The 20,025-nt window shown below is 40.4% G+C and overlaps 1 protein-coding gene and 1 long non-coding RNA gene across 5 annotated transcripts in view; one reads left to right on the plus strand and one right to left on the minus strand.

The window, feature by feature from the left end:
- The window catches only part of LOC142661700 (uncharacterized), a 212,428-nt gene extending 211,036 nt beyond the window's left edge, over positions 1-1,392 (minus strand). Inside the window, exon 1 of the long non-coding RNA XR_012850794.1 lies at positions 1,271-1,392. This is a non-coding gene — a long non-coding RNA (uncharacterized LOC142661700). The remainder of the gene's footprint in view (positions 1-1,270) is intronic.
- The window catches only part of KIRREL3 (kirre like nephrin family adhesion molecule 3), a 614,569-nt gene that overhangs the window by 357,703 nt on the left and 236,841 nt on the right, over positions 1-20,025 (plus strand). The window lies entirely within an intron of this gene.

Genomic DNA, 20,025 nt, shown 5'->3' on the forward strand with positions numbered 1-20,025 from the left:
AGAGAGTATAATAACATGACTCCAGGATCAGACTACACAAGGTGGTTGTTCTTTTGCCGTAGTCTGTAACCATGGAGACATAATTCTATATCGGAGCTGTCCAGACGTGGTTTTCGCCATTGTTTTTTTATGGCAGTAATGTGTCATGGATGAACCCAGCCTTGCAGAGTTGCAAACCCCAATATATATTGAAATTATTTTAATCTGCCCTCCGATAATTCAGTAAGTCTGATATTCATCACTGAGCTTCAATATAATGTGGAACTTCATAGGACCCGAACCAATGAGGAGATTCCTTATCCTGAAGGTTATTTATATTGGTATGAATATATATATTTATATTGAGATGCCCCATGGAGTAGGGCTGAAACATTGCGTTTGAGTGAATAAAAAGGATCCTTCAGTTTTTCACTACAATTGGAGTTCTGCCACGCAATTCTATTTTTCGTTACTCGTCCTATGGTTGTGGTGTTGCCTGACCATGCGCGTCCGCACAGCGCTGTCCATACTGTCGACACTATCCAAAACTTTGTTTTGAGGTGTTAAAGCATCCTCCCTATAGGTCAGATCTTGCCCCAGCGGACTCCAGATACATTTTTTTTTTCAGTAAAATTTTCCTTTTTCTTATAGCCCATGAAAGCTGACCCTCTATAAGAAGACTCTTGAGAGAGACCCTGAGAGGGCTGAAACGTGGCATTCCCCTGGATGAATAAACCACTTGTCGTACATTAAAACGCTACTGGAGTGCTGCAGGTTTTTTTTTTCGTGTTGTGGACCCTGGACCAAGGTCACGTTTGCAAAGCACCCTGAATTATACATAGAAGTGCAGCTTTTGAAAATGACTCTATGGTAGAGTCGAAACGTCGCCTTCTCACTGTGGCTGAATAAATATTTCTATATTATTTTTTTTTTACTAAGCCTTGGAGTGCTGCTCTTTTTGTGCTGTACTTTGTAGAAGTCTGTGTTTGGAGGTCAACCTGGTGAGTGGAGCGCCCTAATTTTGGATCTGGAATTCTGTTCACATAGTATATAGTCCGATATGTGCTTGCAGAGTTTCTACCGAGGTGCAGCGCCGGCCACAAACGATCATTAAATGCAGTGCACATACAGGGCAATAACTCCTATTACCTAGAAAATCAGTCCGGAGCATTGTTGATACTTGATCTACTAATTGAGAATTTTGATCACTAGGAAAACAAAGAGTTTTTCTTGTTCCTTTCTATTCTCTCCGCCTGTGAGCCATTTTTCACAAGACATTAATCATATTTACCTTGCAGCTACAGTCCCGCTCTGCCCTCTCTTGCTCATTCTCTGCACAGCTCATGGGTCCTGGCTGTGTAGTGAAATGTTACATTTGATTGAATTTACAGGTTCTAGCTTCACTTTACGATTTTTGCCAGCTGCTGGTGTTTCTAATGTAATATTCCGTGATGTCACTATAACGTTGTCATAGGACAGGGCACAGCATGGCAATGGCTGCAACTTACTGCAATAATTCTGGGCAGCATATGTTGCTACTCTGCTATAGTATTGTGGGGTAACCCAAGCCCTATGGAATTCCTGTTTTATCAGAAAATATATTTCTTCTCGTCTTTATCCAAGAGTATATATGCTATAGAGAGGGGACACAAAAAGAGCTTACAGGTTGACCACTATTGGTACCTGGGGAGGGAGGAATTGACGAGGGTAATGTCATGTATGTACACAGTGACTCCATTTATGTACACAGTGACTCCATTTATGTACACAGTGACTCCACCAGCAGAATAGTGAGTGCAGCTCTGGAGTATAATACAGGATGTAACTCAGGATCAGTACAGGATAAGTAATGTAATGTATGTACACAGTGACTCCACCAGCAGAATAGTGAGTGCAGCTCTGGAGTATAATACAGGATGTAACTCAGGATCAGTACAGGATAAGTAATGTATGTACACAGTGACTCCACCAGCAGAATAGGGAGTGCAGCTCTGGAGTATAATACAGGATGTAACTCGGGATCAGTACAGGATAAGTAATGTATGTACACAGTGACTCCACCAGCAGAATAGTGAGTGCAGCTCTGGAGTATAATACAGGATATAACTCCGGATCAGTATAGGATAAGTAATGTAATGTATGCACACAGTGGTTCCACCAGCAGAATAGTGAGTGCAGCTCTGGAATATAATACAGGATATAACTCAGGATCAGTACAGGAGAAGTAATGTAATGTATGTACACAGTGACTCCACCAGCAGAATAGTGAGTGCAGCTCTTGAGTATAATACAGGATATAACTCAGGATCAGTACAGGAGAAGTAATGTATGTACACAGTGACTCCACCAGCAGAATAGGGAGTGCAGCTCTGGAGTATAATACAGGATGTAACTCGGGATCAGTACAGGATAAGTAATGTATGTACACAGTGACTCCACCAGCAGAATAGTGAGTGCAGCTCTGGAGTATAATACAGGATATAACTCCGGATCAGTATAGGGATAAGTAATGTAATGTATGTACACAGTGACTCCACCATCAGAATAGTGAGTGCAGCTCTGGAGTATAATACAGGATATAACTCCGGATCAGTATAGGATAAGTAATGTAATGTATGTACACAGTGACTCCACCATCAGAATAGTGAGTGCAGCTCTGGAGTATAATACAGGATATAACTCAGGATCAGTACAGGATAAGTAATGTAATGTACACAGTGACTCCACCAGCAGAATAGTGAGTGCAGCTCTGGAGTATAATACAGGATGTAACTCAGGATCAGTACAGGATAAGTAATGTAATGCATGTACACAGTGACTCCACCAGCAGAATAGTGAGTACAGCTCTGGAATGTAATACAGGATGTAACTCAGGATCAGTACAGGATAAGTAATGTAATGTATGTACACAGTGACTCCACCAGCAGAATAGTGAGTGCAGCTCTGGAGTATAATACAGGATGTAACTCAGGATCAGTACAGGATAAGTAATGTAATGCATGTACACAGTGACTCCACCAGCAGAATAGTGAGTACAGCTCTGGAATGTAATACAGGATGTAACTCAGGATCAGTACAGGATAAGTAATGTAATGTATGTACACAGTGACTCCACCAGCAGAATAGTGAGTGCAGCTCTGGAGTATAATACAGGATGTAACTCAGGATCAGTACAGGATAAGTAATGTAATGCATGTACACAGTGACTCCACCAGCAGAATAGTGAGTACAGCTCTGGAATGTAATACAGGATGTAACTCAGGATCAGTACAGGATAAGTAATGTATTTGCACAGTGACTCACTCCACCAGCAGAATAGTGAGTGCAGCTCTGGAATGTAATACAGGATGTAACTCCAGTTCAGGAGCCAATAAGTAATACAATGTAATTACAGAGTGACTCCACTGTTATGTAGGTTATATGTGTATATATAAACAGTAACGTTTTCAGAAGTGGACATATCCTTTACGGGGACCATGCAGTATGAAGCATCATGGAGTACGCGCTTTATTTTGGCTAATTTATCAATGTTCTTGCACCACTTTTTGTTGAATATACCCAATGCTCCGGATTTGAATATGTTTTCAGCATAAAGATAACGTATACATTTATGCCATTTAGGAAAATATAAATTAAAATTGTTGCAATAAATGACAAGTATCAGGAGAGTCAAATGGCAGAATTCTTCTCACAATATACGGTGTCACCTTCCGATTTCTGCAGGTATATATATAAAGCAGTATTTTACCACCATGGATACAGGATGAGGGGCAGGTACAGTAGGAGAATTTCTTCAGGCAAAATATTTAATAACAGAAAAGTGTGCAAATAAATCTATCTATATACCCTGGAAAGCTTCACGTTCATTGTGAGTTTTGATAACCGCAGTTATGGAGAAAATAACTCAACGCAAGACACGGGTGGAATCTAAAGATACATTCGGCTCCAGGAACCAATTGGATACGACTTCAAGTAGGGCCAGGGGGACACATTTTGAGAAAGATAAGAAGTAGAATGTTGACATTATTATAGGACGGAAGAACTCTTCATCCGCAACGCTAGAAAGAGACACTTTTACATTTACGTCTGCTTCTTAAAAAATGGAATATTTTCATTGACGAATTCAGAGGGTTTTCAGTCTCGGGAAAAACTGCAGTTCAATATTGATATGTTCCCCAGGAGAATTTTAAGTCTGTTGAAGACTCATTCAGAATACTTAATGTTGATGGAGCTGGGAAGACTGTAGTGGGGCACAGGTTCTGGAGGAATTCACTTGTCTGGTCTTGAAGAAAATGATTTTTACTTCTGCTACTGCGTCTGGGTGGAGTGTGGGGTCTCATGGGTGGAGTGTGGGGTCTCATGGGTGGAGTGTGGGGTCTCATGGGTGGAGTGTAGGGTCTCATGGGTGGAGTGTGGGGTCTCATGGGTGGAGTGTGGGGTCTCATGGGTGGGGTCTCATGGGTGGAGTGTGGGGTCTCATGGGTGGAGTGTAGGGTCTCATGGGTGGAGTGTAGGGTCTCATGGGTGGAGTGTGGGGTCTCATGGGTGGGGTCTCATGGGTGGAGTGTGGGGGTCTCATGGGTGGAGTGTGGGGTCTCATGGGTGGAGTGTAGGGTCTCATGGGTGGAGTGTGGGGTCTCATGGGTGGAGTGTAGGGTCTCATGGGTGGAGTGTGGGGTCTCATGGGTGGAGTGTGGGGTCTCATGGGTGGGGTCTCATGGGTGGAGTGTGGGGTCTCATGGGTGGAGTGTAGGGTCTCATGGGTGGAGTGTAGGGTCTCATGGGTGGAGTGTGGGGTCTCATGGGTGGGGTCTCATGGGTGGAGTGTGGGGTCTCATGGGTGGAGTGTGGGGTCTCATGGGTGGAGTGTAGGGTCTCATGGCAGAAAGGGGTTTTCTTGTGTAAAAAAATAAAATAAAAATGTAATCCTTGGATAATGAAAATTTGTAATCTACTTTGTTTTAATTCCACATTTTCAAGACTTCTTCTTGCCTTCAGTTTGTGGAAACATTCCAAGGCAGAAAAGCAGTGGAGGTTTTGTTACAGTGTAGGCTATGCTGTGTGAGCTAAACACAGCAGCAGCATTAAACAATGGCAGTTTGCTTAAAATGTCGTTACATTTTCTAGTTGCGGGAATCTCTGAACAGTGTCGAAGGGGTTTTAAAGGGGTATTCCCATCTTTTAAAGTCATGGCAAATCGGTAGAATATGCAAACGCTATGATCGGTGAGGGTCGGAACCCCTACTGATCCTGAGAATGATCGCGTTGCTTGCTGATTTAGCGCTGTATTCTCTTCTAAGTTTTCCCTGCACATGAGCGCTCTAGGCCACCTGCGAGTTGCTGTCAAGTGAATGGGGCCCCACTGCTGGTCCCTTCTCGGTGGATGCCACTGTGCGGGGGAAAGCAGTGAATTAGATGCAGAGCTAAATCAGCGAGCAGACCTATCATTCTCAGGATCAGTAGGTGTCCCAGAGGTCAGACCCTTACTGATCATAAAGTGATGGCATATCCTACCAACATCACTTTAAAAGATCAGTATAATCCTTTACGGTGTATTGTAGTGGCGGTCCAAGATCGGACTTCAACAATGTGAATGTATTGGGAGAACATTTTGACTGGATTTCCTCTTTAAATTGGGGTATCTATCAGAGGCTCTAATAACGCTAAGAAAGTGGGTGCAATAAAACCTGTGGAGAGCCCCCATAAGGATGCACCTGCTGCAGGTGAAGCAGCGCAGCCCTCTTAGGCCACGTGCACACACAAAATAAAAAACATCTGAAAATACAGAGCTGTTTTTCAAGGGAAAACCGCTCCTGATTTGCAGATGTTTTTTAAGCCACTCGCGTTTTTCGCTGCGTTTTTTACGGCCGTTTTTGGATCTGTTTTCCTATAGAGTCTATGAAAAACGGCTCCTAAAACGTCCCAAGAAGTGACCTGCACTTCTTTTTCGCAACAGTTTTTTTACGCGGCCGTTTTTCAAAACGGCTGTGTAAGAAAATGGCCCGTCAGAACAGAACGCCGTTTTCCCATTGAAATCAATGGGCAGATGTTTGGAGGCGTCCTGCTTCTGATTTCTCCAAAAATAAGCTGTGTGAACATACCCTTAGGGTATGTTCACACGCTTAGCAAAAAACATCTTAAAATACAGAGCTGTTTTCAAGGGAAAACAGCTCCTGATTTTCAGCCGTTTTTTAATTAATCAATTAGCATTTTTTACGGACGTTTTTGGAGCTGTTTTTCTATAGAGTCAATGAAAAACGTCTCAAGAAGTGACATGCGCTTCTTTTTACGGGGTGTCTTTTTACGCACCGTTTTTTGAACATGAGGCCTAAAAAAACGCACCGTTGGAACAGAACGGCGTGATTCCCATTGAAATCAATGGGCAGATGTTTAGAGGCGTTCTGTTTCCGATTTTTCGGCCTGAAAAATGATCGAAAATAAGCCGCGTGAACATACCCTTACCGTGAAGACTCATTTAAAACTAGCGTGGGATGGAGCCAGCCAGGAGGGATGTGCTATTATGGATGTCATTGTTCCCTATGGCTACAACCCCCCTCATCTTCGTCATCTGCACACGGTAAGCTGCCAGAGATGGACATTTCCCAGGACCGAACGCTCATTCCCCATTGTATACAATCTATATACTTTCTAATTATTGCAGCCCTTCAACTACATTAGTTGATACTCCATATATAATTGTATACAACTTTCCCTCCAGCAGGAAAGACCAACCTTGATATGATGAATGGGTCACAATGTGGGGAGCAGAATGGACCTAGCGTCATAGATGCTGCGCCGACCTCCTAACCCGAGAATCCATTGCTGCTCCTTCACATTACAATAACAATGATAAAAATAAGCAGCTCATCAATATTTAATTGCCCTAAAGATCCATCATTCTCTTTCTTTGCATTCATAATAAATTATTCCATTTAGATCGCGGGCGCTCGTTTACAATCACATTAATGTTACACAACATTGTTATCGCATTGAGCGCGCTCAGAAATGTAATTACACGTGCCCTTATTACATTCAATATTTTATCATAAATGATCATTTTTTCCCCCATAAACCATTTGTTACCGGCCTGAAAGAAATGTATTTAGTGTGACTGGGAGCCGCAAACACAATGAAGCAGACAGCCCGACTTCATGTAGGGTGATCAATAGTCTGATGTGGCTGGATCTGAGCCGCGCTGCCGCGTGTAGATTGTGCGGCAGCTCCAGCAGGATCTGCTCCCATTGTTCCGGTGATGTATGGCTGAGACCAGCACGACGGATGACTTCTTATTAGGAGGCGTATTGTGTGATTAACGCTCTATTTATTTGTAATTCGCATGAATCATTGAAGAAACTTTCTCTCGATTATTATAAGCTGTGGTTTGTATATGAAATAACTGAATTCCGCCCAAAAGCAAAAGTCCAGAAGAATATTTTTGGGATGCGGTGAACTCCAAAAGTTTAACTTGGCAGCTTAACTTGGTAGGTTATACTTTGGTTTCAACAAGCTGTTCCCACCTGCAGGGAAAGTAGTTGTCAGGTTTTATCTCTCTGATATACAGATGTAGCAAAGTTTAACTTGACTCTGATAACTTGCAGCAGCTGTGACATAAAAACCATTGAAAAGGCCAAGTTAAAGCTTCTCGTCACAGTGAATTTAATGTGTTAAAGAGTCTCTGTCACCACATTATAAGTGCCCTGTGTCCTACATAAGGAGATGGGCGCTGTAATGTCGGTGACAGTAATGCTTTTTATTTTTAAAAAAACGATCTTTTTTCACATTAGGAGCGATTTAAGTTTATGCTAATGAGCTTTCTTAATGCCCAAGTGGGCGTACTTTTACTTTCGACCAAGTGGGCGTTGTACAGAGGAGTGCATGACGCTGACCAATCAGCATCATGCACTCCTCTCCATTCATTTACACTGCACTAGCGATATAGATATATCGCTATGTGCAGCCTCATACACAAGCCCTAACATTACTGCAGTGTCCTGATAAAGAATACACATGAAATCCAGCCTGGACGTCATGTGTACTCACAATCCTGACACTTCTGACTCTTTTCTGTGAGATTCCAGCAACGGATACGAAATCTCGCGAGATCACGGAGCTAAACGAGATTTGGTTTCACTTGCCGGAATCTCACAAAAAAAGAGTCAGAAGTGTCAGGATTGTGAGTACACATGACGTCCAGGCTGGATTTCATGTGTATTCTTTATCAGGACACTGTAGTAATGTTAGGGCTTGTGTATGAGGCTGCACATAGCGATATATCTATATCGCTAGTGCAGTGTAAATGAATGGAGAGGAGTGCATGATGCTGATTGGTCAGCGTCATGCACTCCTCTGTACAACGCCCACTTGGTCGAAAGTAAAAGTACGCCCACTTGGGCATTAAGAAAGCTCATTAGCATAAACTTAAATCGCTCCTAATGTGAAAAAAGATCGTTTTTTTAAAAATAAAAAGCATTACTGTCACCGACATTACAGCGCCGATCTCCTTATGTAGGACACAGGGCACTTATAATGTGGTGACAGAGACTCTTTAAGATTGCTACATCTGTACTCTTATACACAGGGAGTGTACTCAAGCCTGACAACTTTATTCCCACATTTTTGTTAGCAAACTAGGAAATTATAACCCCACCAGTTTCAAGCACCAAGGGCCCCACTAAGGCCCGTTTTATATCACGTATATAAATGGCCTTCGTTTTTCTACGCCGGGAAAAAGCTCCCGAACATATATGTTAAACGTAGATGTGATGGATGCCTAACAGTGGCTTCCATCACCATATATTCTAATAGTAAACGCTGAACTTCTGTAATGATTTCTCGTGATGTTGTTCATGACATATGCGGTAAACGGATAACATTATAGTCTATGGGTGGCAAATGGCGTCCGTCACAGGCATCAGTCAGCCCCAGACTAATATGGTATCCGTTTAACGTGTATGTCATGAGAAGCAAAGGACCTACTTGTGGAATGTATTTTATACAGTGGCATACGTCACCCACCGTTTCCTATGTTAAAAAAAAAACTCTTATAGCACGGTATAGATTTTATTTAAATTTTTTTGCAGGATCCCACAGGATGGAATAGTGAGATCTGCTGCTCTATTCCATTCCTTAAAAAAACAATACAGAATATGACACAGTTTTGGCCACTGTCGAGCTATTGTAGCCCTATGGAGCTTTCCCGATGTACACTTTAAACTTCGATGTAAGTTTTTCCCCCTTCACATTATGTTTATGCCCCCCTAACAGGGAATAATCTTCCCAATACATTGCTTTTAATTATTTTATGGTACTCCACTCACATCCAGAGCTGCATTTAACATTTTTAAGGTTGTAAATGGATACAGAGATTCCTATTTATTGTGACTTTGCATTTAGTCAAGCAATCTAATCGCTGGCCTCTTGCTGTTCTTATGATTGCAGCTCTGGATGTGATCAGAGAAGAAATCATTATTAACACAATAAAGTTTTTGCAAAGTCACCAAACCATAAATTACAGAGTAGAGTTTTTACGGTGGCCGTAGACATTGGATTGTGGCAGTCTAATGGGTATAAGGACTGCAATATGGGGAAACAAGGATCTGATGGGTCGGATTTTCACCTGTCTGATCCTTTGTTTCCTCCGGAGATAAGCAGTGTACAAGGAAGCTGAAACAACTTATCCTCCTGATCTATGAAAATAACATTCTGCAGCTATTGAATGTCTATGGCCAGCTTTTAGGGATCACTGTACTAAGGGACTGCTGAAAACACAACGTGCTCGGGTTCTTCAGCATTTAGGATGAAGCTTGTAAACGTGTGATGTGTATCAAGCAAAGAAATGGCGTTCAAGAGGACGTTCATAGAGGATTTCTATGACATTGGAGGGAGGGCGGCATCAGGCTCCTGAATGAGGGATGTGGTGACGAGTTTCATACATTTTATGGAGGAAACAGATGAGATATCGAGAAGTGCAAAAAGAAAACTAAGGCTCTGTTCACACGCTAAAGAAAAAAAGTCTGTAAAATACGGAGCTTCAAGGGAAAACTGCCTCTGATTTTTATCCGTTTTTTAAGCATCAAGCGTTTTTTTATGCCTTTTTTTGCGGCCGTTTTTGGTGCTGTTTTTCTATTGACCCAATGAAAAACGTCTCCAAAAAACGGCTGAAGAAGTGACATGCACTTATTTTTACGGGGTGTTTTTTTAATGCACCGTTTTTTCAAACGGACGTTAAAAAAAAACCGCCTCGTCGGAACAAAACGCTGTTTTTGCGGCCGACCTGCGGACCATATATCACGGACTGAACACGCTCGTGTGAATCCAGCCTTATACTGGGGTAACATTTTATAGACTCTCCTATGGCCATGTGACTATCTGCCATTTCTCAGGTCTGATGATTTAAGTACTTGTATTCTCTAACATATATATATATATATTTCACATATCCTGGCTTTTTTCTGCTGTCATCTTCTTATAAATGTGTGTAAAGTGTTTCCAGCGTTTATATCGGGAGTAGCAGGACTATTGATCCACACTTCGTGCATAATTTAAAGGGACCAGAGGGGACAGTGCCTGTTACACATAAAAACCCCTTTTAAGTAGCGTAATGAACACGCATTCATCTGTGGCCACGTAGATTACTCCACATAAAAGAAGAAAATAATGAATAAACCGGCGCACCGTAACGTTCCCTTCTCATGATACCGCTGGCCCTTTAAAAATGAAGCCCTTTGTTTTCCATTTGACAGAATAGGCACATGATGGAATTTTTCTCCTTGTTAGTTTCACGACAAAGCGAATGGAGCATCCTTGACACGTAGACGCACAAAATGAATTCTCTTCTAATCAAAGGAAACAATATGGGAACGCTTTGTGTTCCAAGAAAAAAATTCTCTTTGTATAAAAGAAGAAAGGGGAGAGAAAAAATAACAAGACACAAAGAAAATAATTAATGAAATTAAAATCCCCGTCTCAGAGTCCCTATCGCTTGTTTCAACTTTGAGAGCTGAAGTATTCATAGTTTCCCCTTGGTAAAGACTTCTCATCAATAGCCTAGATGACGTATAAGAGCAATGAGGCTGCGGGTCGGGCACCGGAGGGCCACGTGCGGCCCCTGAGCGGAGAGGGTTGGAGGGTCAATGGGTTGTTTGCTTCAATTGGGATTCTTCTACATAACTTACTGTAACTCCGTCCTAATAACCAAGTATGAAGCACAGTAAGGCCGGATTCACATGAGCATTGCGCACCTCGGACGTGAAAAAGTGCAGTTTTTCACGTCCACGGTGCATCCGTGGTCTGCGCTGCGGGGTGCGATATCACGCATTCCCCATAGACTAGAGTCTATGGCGGGATGCACGAAGCGTGAAAAAATAGGACGTGTACTATTTTCTCACGGACCCTTCATACGCTCCATTGAAACAACGTTTAACGCGTCCGTGTGAGTAAAGCCTAAGGTTTCAGTCACACAAACGTGGCCAACCTCACGTACAAAACTGCAGTTTTTCACTGCCGAGGTGCACCCGTGTGGGACGTGTTATCACGCATTCCCCGTGGACTAGACTCTATGGAGGGAAGCGTGAAAATGCAAGAAAATGGGATATGTCCTATTTTTTCACAGACCCTTCACACGTTGAAGCAACGGTCGTGTGAACGACCCCATTGAAATACATGAGTCCGCGTGACGGCCATCACACGGGCGAGATATATGCTCGTCTGAATGAGCCCTAAGGGTATATTCACACGCAAACTAAAAAACGTCTGAAAATACGCTCCTGATTTTCAGAATTTTTTTTAAGCCACTTGCGATATTCATGGCGTATTTTGCTGCATTTTTTATGGCCGTAATTGGAGCTGTTTTCTATAGAGTCTATGAAAAATGGCTCCAAAAACGTCCCAAGAAGTGACCTGCACTTCTTTTTCGCGACCGTTTTTCTAAATGGCCACATAAAAAAAGTCCCGTCGGAACAGAACGCCGTTTTTCCCATTGAAATCAATGGGCAGCTGTTACAGAGGCGTTCTGCTTCCGATTTTTGGGCCGTTTTTCGGGCGTTTACGGCCGAAAATAGGCCGTGTGAACATACCCTAAGGGTGATGTGCCACCTGTGTTGGCTGGCTAATGGCAGACTGGCATCGCAGTTAAATTCCTTTAATCTGATAGCCCGACACTTGTTTCCAGCTCTGCATAAGACCAGAAGTCTGAGCAGAGGGAACAAAAGAAAATAATTCCTCAAATTAAAAAGCAAACGGATAGCAGTAGCTTTGTCTAGTATTCACTTTAATGTGGCAGAGCTGCAATACCAGGCACGGCCAATTTAGAAGAGTGGTACTGTTCCTGGGGGAAATTTCAGTGGCTTCCTTCTAATCTTGTACAATGCCTTTAAAGGGGTTATCCCAAGATTAAGGGTATGTACACACGTAGAGTATTTCGGGCCGTAAACGTCCCGAAAAATGGCTGAAAGATCAGAAGCAGAACGCCTACAAACATCTGCCCATTGATTTCAATGGGAAATACAGCGTTCTGTTCCGACGGGGCGTTTTTTTACGCCTCGTTTTTTTAAAAAACCGGCACGGAAAAAGACTCCCATGAAAAAGAAGTTCATGTCACTTCTTGGGACGTTTTTGGAGTCGTTTTTCATTGTCTCCTGGAGAAAAACAGCTCCAAAAATGGCCGTAAAAAAAAGTCTGAAAATCAGGAGCGGTTTCCCTTGAAAACCGCTCCATGTTTTCAGGCGATTTTTATTAAGCATGTGAACATACCCTAACACCTATCCACAGGATAGATGATAAATGTCTGATCGTTGGGACCCCCATCAGTCACTAGACCCCTGTTCTTCCTCACTACACAATCACCGTGAGGATGAGCTTGAATGGTGCGGCGGTTGAGCACGCTCCCTACACGTCTGTCAATCCTATAGACTTTAAAAAGAAGTGGTGCAGCCTATGCTCAGCACCGCTCCAGTCAAAGTTCTCCTCATTGCAATCGTTCAATAAGGAAAAACAGGGGTCTCGGGACCCCCATTCTAGTGATCGGTGGGGGTCTTAGCTATTTGCTGAGGGTGTAGAGAGACAGACTTTTAGCAATCAGCTAATGGCCATGCTTGCTACCAAATAAAATCAGAATTCTCTAATAAAACAACACCTTTAATAGGTGCAGCACCGTGTATGGTCATGGGGGTACTTTGATGTAATGTATTTGGGTAGGGGGACTTTGATGTAATGTATTTGGGTAGGGGGGACTTTGATGTAATGTATTTGGGTAGGGGGGACTTTGATGTAATGTATTTGGGTACGGGGACTTTGCTTAGGAACATTGAGAGACACAGCAGCCAGTCCTGCACAGTGGTAGTCGGTGTTGGCCTGCCAGATCTTTTTGGCTATGAGATGTTGGCTGCTCCTCTTCTGACAGTCTCTTGTTTTTCTTGTATTTATCTGTGCTCTGTATAACATAGGACGGGGACTGTGTACTATCCGTATGACAATGTGCACTGTCCAATGGTCCCTAATCAGCATTTAGCTTCCATTAATCTGCTGCATGATAGACAATGAAATAAATCGCCTGGTTACTCTACGTTAATGGGCGTCTGCACTTAGTAAATGACATTCTGCGTTGACACTTGTATAATATATCCACAATGGGCAATCGCAGTCTCTGCTCCTTCATTTGTCCTCTTAAAAGGAGCTGCTCCTTTCTCCAACCACAATCTCTTTTATCATCTTAAAGGAACAGTCCACCTAGAACTGCCCTGTGTCAGTCTGCAAGATTATCTGCAGTCAGTCTTGTAAATCTTGCATAGAACAGGTGAAAATCTCCTTTTGATCCCTTCCATTTTTGGTTGTCTGAGGGCCGCATGACATCACTAATGTGACAGACATAGCAGTGGGGGAGGGCTCCTGCTGAAGCTGGTTGCCTAACAGCCACGGAGACGTCTCCTTATAGGTTTGTTAGAAGGGGGATGAGAGAAATGGCTGATCTCCAGTGACACACATGGAAGGATTCTTTCCTTATATACTGTATGGAAACTTTACTATAGACCTCCAATAAAATTCATAGGACTGCAGAAAAAGTTCACGAGCCGGGCACCGAGATCGGAATACTGCCATTTTTTACCAATTCTTTTCCTGCCATATAGTAAACCGCTGCCAGGTATCACAGGACCCAGGGTGTGCCAAGAAAACATCCGCCACACCATTACTGCACCTCCACTAACCTGAACTATTCACACCTGATCGGATGGGTTCAATTTCTGGCCCTCCCATCAGCACGGTGCCGCAGAAATTTTGACTGTGGATTTTGCGTTTGTCTTTCCCTTAGACAGTAATGGCACCCAAACGGGTCGTCTACTTTTTAAAGCCCATCCGTGCTGAACCACGACGAGTTCTGCGTCCTGACACGTTAGTTGGAGCAGCAGAGTTGTATTCGCCTCCAATTAGCTTGACTTTGCACCGCCTGCTCCTCAGAACGATTCTTCACATCCTCCTCTGACCCCTTTTATCGATGAGTCATTTACGTCCACAGGATCCCCTTTCATTGGATGTTTTTCCTCCGTCACGCCATTCTCCGTATACTCTCCACAAGGTTGTCCGTTTTTGAAGTCCTGGCCCCGGCTAGTCCAGCACTGATGGACCAGGCCTCATTCAAAATCAATCAGATCGCTACATTTTCCCATTTTAATGCGGATTTATACTGAAACTGATCCACAAAAATTGTTTATGTTGCGTGACTCCAGCGTGGCGTGTCTAATATCCATACAGGAAAGCTCCATATAGTATTTCTCACAGGTCTGATAATATGAGACAATATAGAATCAAGAGGAGAGAGAATATTTAAGGGAATCTCCAGGCAAAACTGATAAACTGTCTTTCTGCTTAATTCAGGTCCTAAGGGGGAGGTGCATGACAGAGATTCTCTCTGGTGTCATGCTCCGCCTCCTCAGGCCAATAGTAGTCATAACACAGTGTATCTGTTTTGCCCAGTGTTTCATTAATGGGAGAAGTTTGGTGATTGATTCTACATTTCCCACATTCAGTGTTCCTTTAAGGGACGTGTGGCTTCTTTCTGCTCATTTTTTATTTTGTCAAGGATAAGTCAAGATCCATGAGAAATCTGGAGTCCCAGTAAGCCACCTATTGCAATTAATCTCTACTGATAGGGATGAAGGAGTGTCTGATTTATTAGTGTGGGCAGCACAAAGGTAAAACCCCTTTTTAAAGATGTTTTTTTATATATTTTTTCTCTCGTCCTGGCTATTAGGAGCGTAATATCTAATTTTAGAGCTCGGAGAAGCAGAAAGCCGAAAGCTGACTCGCCCAAGGTCAGCAAGAAAATGTGCGCGCTTGGATTAAAACCAAGTTCATTCGCTTCAAAGGCACTGATATAACAACTAATTTACTCTTTAGCCCCGAAGAGAGATTGTGCGACCCAATTAATCTATTTTTCTTGCAATTAAATAAGACTATCACTCACATATGGGACGTGTGATCTAATTAATCCGAACGTCTTGCAACAGTGCAAAGGCGTATAATAAACAGCAGGGTTTATACAGGATAATGCTGATACAGGCCAATACTTCCACTGTACCTGAGATCTCCCTGCAGCCTCCAAGCCGCTGATATGAGCAGAGGTCTGCAGACCACTCAGGTCATTTACTGCCGTCAGCGCAGAGATCTGTGTTATTGCATCGTCTACTCACATAAGCATCCCCCCTCCGATAATACTGGAGGCACGCGAGTGATAACGTGAAGTCATCTGCTGGGTGGACATGGAACTTTCCTGATGTTTGAGCTACTGTAGAATATAACTTATTGAACCTCGGGGGCAGTATTATAGTAGTTATATTCTTGTATATAGGGGCAGTATTATAGTAGTTATATTCTTGTATATAGGAGGCAGTATTATAGTAGTTATATTCTTGTATATAGGAGGCAGTATTATAGTAGTTATATTCTTGTATATAGGGGGCAGTATTATAGTAGTTATATTCTTGTATATAGGAGCAGTATTATAGTAGTTATATTCTTGTATATAGGGGGCAGTATTATAGTAGTTATATTCTTGTATATAGGGGGCAGTATTATAGTAGTTATATTCTTGTATATAGGGGGTAGTATTATAGTAGTTATATTCTTGTATATAGGAGCAGTATTATAGTAGTTATATTCTTGTATATAGGGGCAGTATTATAGTAGTTATATTCTTGTATATAGGGGCAGTATTATAGTAGTTATATTCTTGTATATAGAGGGAAGTATTATAGTAGTTATATTCTTGTATATAGGGGCAGTATTATAGTAGTTATATTCTTGTATATAGGAGCAGTATTATAGTAGTTATATTCTTGTATATAGGGGCAGTATTATAGTAGTTATATTCTTGTATATAGGGAGCAGTATTATAGTAGTTATATTCTTGTATATAGGGAGCAGTATTATAGTAGTTATGGTCTTGTATATAGAAGCAGTATTATAGTAGTTATATTCTTGTATATAGGGGCAGTATTATAGTAGTTATATTCTTGTATATAGTGGGCAGTATTATAGTAGTTATATTCTTGTATATAGGGGGGCAGTATTATAGTAGTTATATTCTTGTATATAGGGGCAGTATTATAGTAGTTATATTCTTGTATATAGGAGCAGTATTATAGTAGTTCTATTCTTGTATATAGGAGCAGTATTATAGTAGTTATATTCTTGTATATAGGGGCAGTATTATAGTAGTTATATTCTTGTATATAGGGGCAGTATTATAGTAGTTATATTCCTGTATATAGGGGGCAGTATTATAGTAGTTATATTCTTGTATATAGGGAGCAGTATTATAGTAGTTATATTCTTGTATATAGGGAGCAGTATTATAGTAGTTATATTCTTGTATATAGGAGCAGTATTATAGTAGTTATATTCTTGTATATAGGGGCAGTATTATAGTAGTTATATTCTTGTATATAGGGGGCAGTATTATAGTGGTTATATTCTTGTATATAGGGGCAGTATTATAGTAGTTATATTCTCGTATATAGGAGCAGTATTATAGTAGTTATATTCTTGTATATAGGGGGCAGTATTATAGTAGTTATATTCTTGTATATAGGTGCAGTATTATAGTAGTTATATTCTTGTATATAGGAGCAGTATTATAGTAGTTATATTCTTGTATATAGGGGCAGTATTATAGTAGTTATATTCTTGTATATAGGGAGCAGTATTATAGTAGTTATATTCTTGTATATAGGGAGCAGTATTATAGTAGTTATGGTCTTGTATATAGAAGCAGTATTATAGTAGTTATAGTCTTGTATATAGGGGGCAGTATTATAGCAGTTATATTTTTGTATATAGGGGCAGTATTATAGTAGTTATATTCTTGTATATAGGGGGCAGTATTATAGTAGTTATATTCTTGTATATAGGGGCAGTATTAAAGTAGTTATATTCTTGTATATAGGGGCAGTATTATAGTAGTTATATTCATGTATATAGGAGTAGTATTATAGTAGTTATATTCATGTATATAGGAGCAGTATTATAGTAGTTATATTCTTGTATATAGGGACAGTATTATAGTAGTTATATTCTTGTATATAGGAGGCAGTATTATAGTAGTTATATTCTTGTATATAGGAGCAGTATTATAGTAGTTATATTCTTGTATATAGGGGCAGTATTATAGTAGTTATATTCTTGTATATATGGGGCAGTATTATAGTAGTTATATTCTTGTATATAGGGGGCAGTATTATAGTAGTTATATTCCTGTATATAGGAGCAGTATTATAGTAGTTATATTCTTGTATATAGAGGGCAGTATTATAGTAGTTATATTCTTGTATATAGGAGCAGTATTATAGTAGTTATATTCTTGTATATAGGAGCAGTATTATAGTAGTTATATTCTTGTATATAGCGGCAGTATTATAGCAGTTATATTCTTGTATATAGGGGGCAGTATTATAGCAGTTATATTCTTGTATATAGGGGGCAGTATTATAGTAGTTATATTCTTGTATATAGGAGCAGTATTATAGTAGTTATATTCTTGTATATAGGGGCAGTATTATAGTAGTTATATTCTTGTATATAGGAGCAGTATTATAGTAGTTATATTCTTGGATATAGGGGCAGTATTATAATAGTTATATTCTTGGATATAGGGGCAGTATTATAGTAGTTATATTCTTGGATATAGGAGCAGTATTATAGTAGTTATATTCTTGTATATAGGGGGCAGTATTATAGTAGTTATAGTCTTGTATATAGGGGGCAGTATTATAGTAGTTATATTCTTGTATATAGGGGGCAGTATTATAGTAGTTATATTCTTGTATATAGGAGGCAGTATTATAGTAGTTATAGTCTTGTATATAGGAGCAGTATTATAGTAGTTATATTCTTGTATATAGGGGCAGTATTATAGTAGTTATATTCTTGTATATAGTGGCAGTATTATAGTAGTTATATTCTTGTATATAGGGAGCAGTATTATAGTAGTTATATTCTTGTATATAGTGGCAGTATTATAGTAGTTATATTCTTGTATATAGCGGCAGTATTATAGCAGTTATATTCTTGTATATAGGGGGCAGTATTATAGCAGTTATATTCTTGTATATAGGGGGCAGTATTATAGTAGTTATATTCTTGTATATAGGAGCAGTATTATAGTAGTTATATTCTTGTATATAGCGGCAGTATTATAGCAGTTATATTCTTGTATATAGGGGGCAGTATTATAGCAGTTATATTCTTGTATATAGGGGGCAGTATTATAGTAGTTATATTCTTGTATATAGGAGCAGTATTATAGTAGTTATATTCTTGTATATAGGGGCAGTATTATAGTAGTTATATTCTTGTATATAGGAGCAGTATTATAGTAGTTATATTCTTGGATATAGGGGCAGTATTATAATAGTTATATTCTTGGATATAGGGGCAGTATTATAGTAGTTATATTCTTGGATATAGGAGCAGTATTATAGTAGTTATATTCTTGTATATAGGGGGCAGTATTATAGTAGTTATAGTCTTGTATATAGGGGGCAGTATTATAGTAGTTATATTCTTTTATATAGGAGGCAGTATTATAGCAGTTATATTCTTGTATATAGCGGCAGTATTATAGCAGTTATATTCTTGTATATAGGGGCAGTATTATAGTAGTTATATTCTTGTATATAGGGGGCAGTATTATAGTAGTTATATTCTTGTATATAGGAGGCAGTATTATAGTAGTTATAGTCTTGTATATAGGAGCAGTATTATAGTAGTTATATTCTTGTATATAGTGGCAGTATTATAGTAGTTATATTCTTGTATATAGGGAGCAGTATTATAGTAGTTATATTCTTGTATATAGTGGCAGTATTATAGTAGTTATATTCTTGAAAGGGGGGAGGAAACCTCCAGCTCACCAGTTCACCGCCCGACACCTTGGCCTCGCTCGGATCTCCGCAACGGTCCACGGCAAAGAATAGAGGTAAAGAAAGTTGATCCAGCGCTGCAGGTATATTGTTAAAAGGGAACGTGGTCCCACTTTTATTGTATCAAAAAGTTTAAAATTCAATGTCAGGTGCATATAGGCATCAAGGCAGAAGTTGGTAGGTATTGGAGCGCCTACGCGTTTCAAGCACGGCAAGTGCTCTTAGTCATGGCATCCATTCACTCCATAGTGAATGGATGCCATGACTAAGAGCACTTGCCGTGCTTGAAACGCGTAGGCGCTCCAATACCTACCAACTTCTGCCTTGATGCCTATATGCACCTGACATTGAATTTTAAACTTTTTGATACAATAAAAGTGGGACCACGTTCCCTTTTAACAATATACCTGCAGCGCTGGATCAACTTTCTTTACCTCTAGTTATATTCTTGTATATAGGGGGCAGTATTATAGTAGTTATATTCTTGTATATAGGAGCAGTATTATAGTAGTTATATTCTTGTATATAGGGGCGGTGTTATAGTAGTTATATTCTTGTACATAGGGGGCAGTATTACAGTGTATAGTTGTATTCTTGTCCATACAGCGCATTTATGTTTACTGCCCTATTTGAT

This window comes from Rhinoderma darwinii, chromosome 10, assembly GCF_050947455.1.
Source record: "Rhinoderma darwinii isolate aRhiDar2 chromosome 10, aRhiDar2.hap1, whole genome shotgun sequence".
Lineage (NCBI taxonomy): Eukaryota > Metazoa > Chordata > Amphibia > Anura > Rhinodermatidae > Rhinoderma > Rhinoderma darwinii.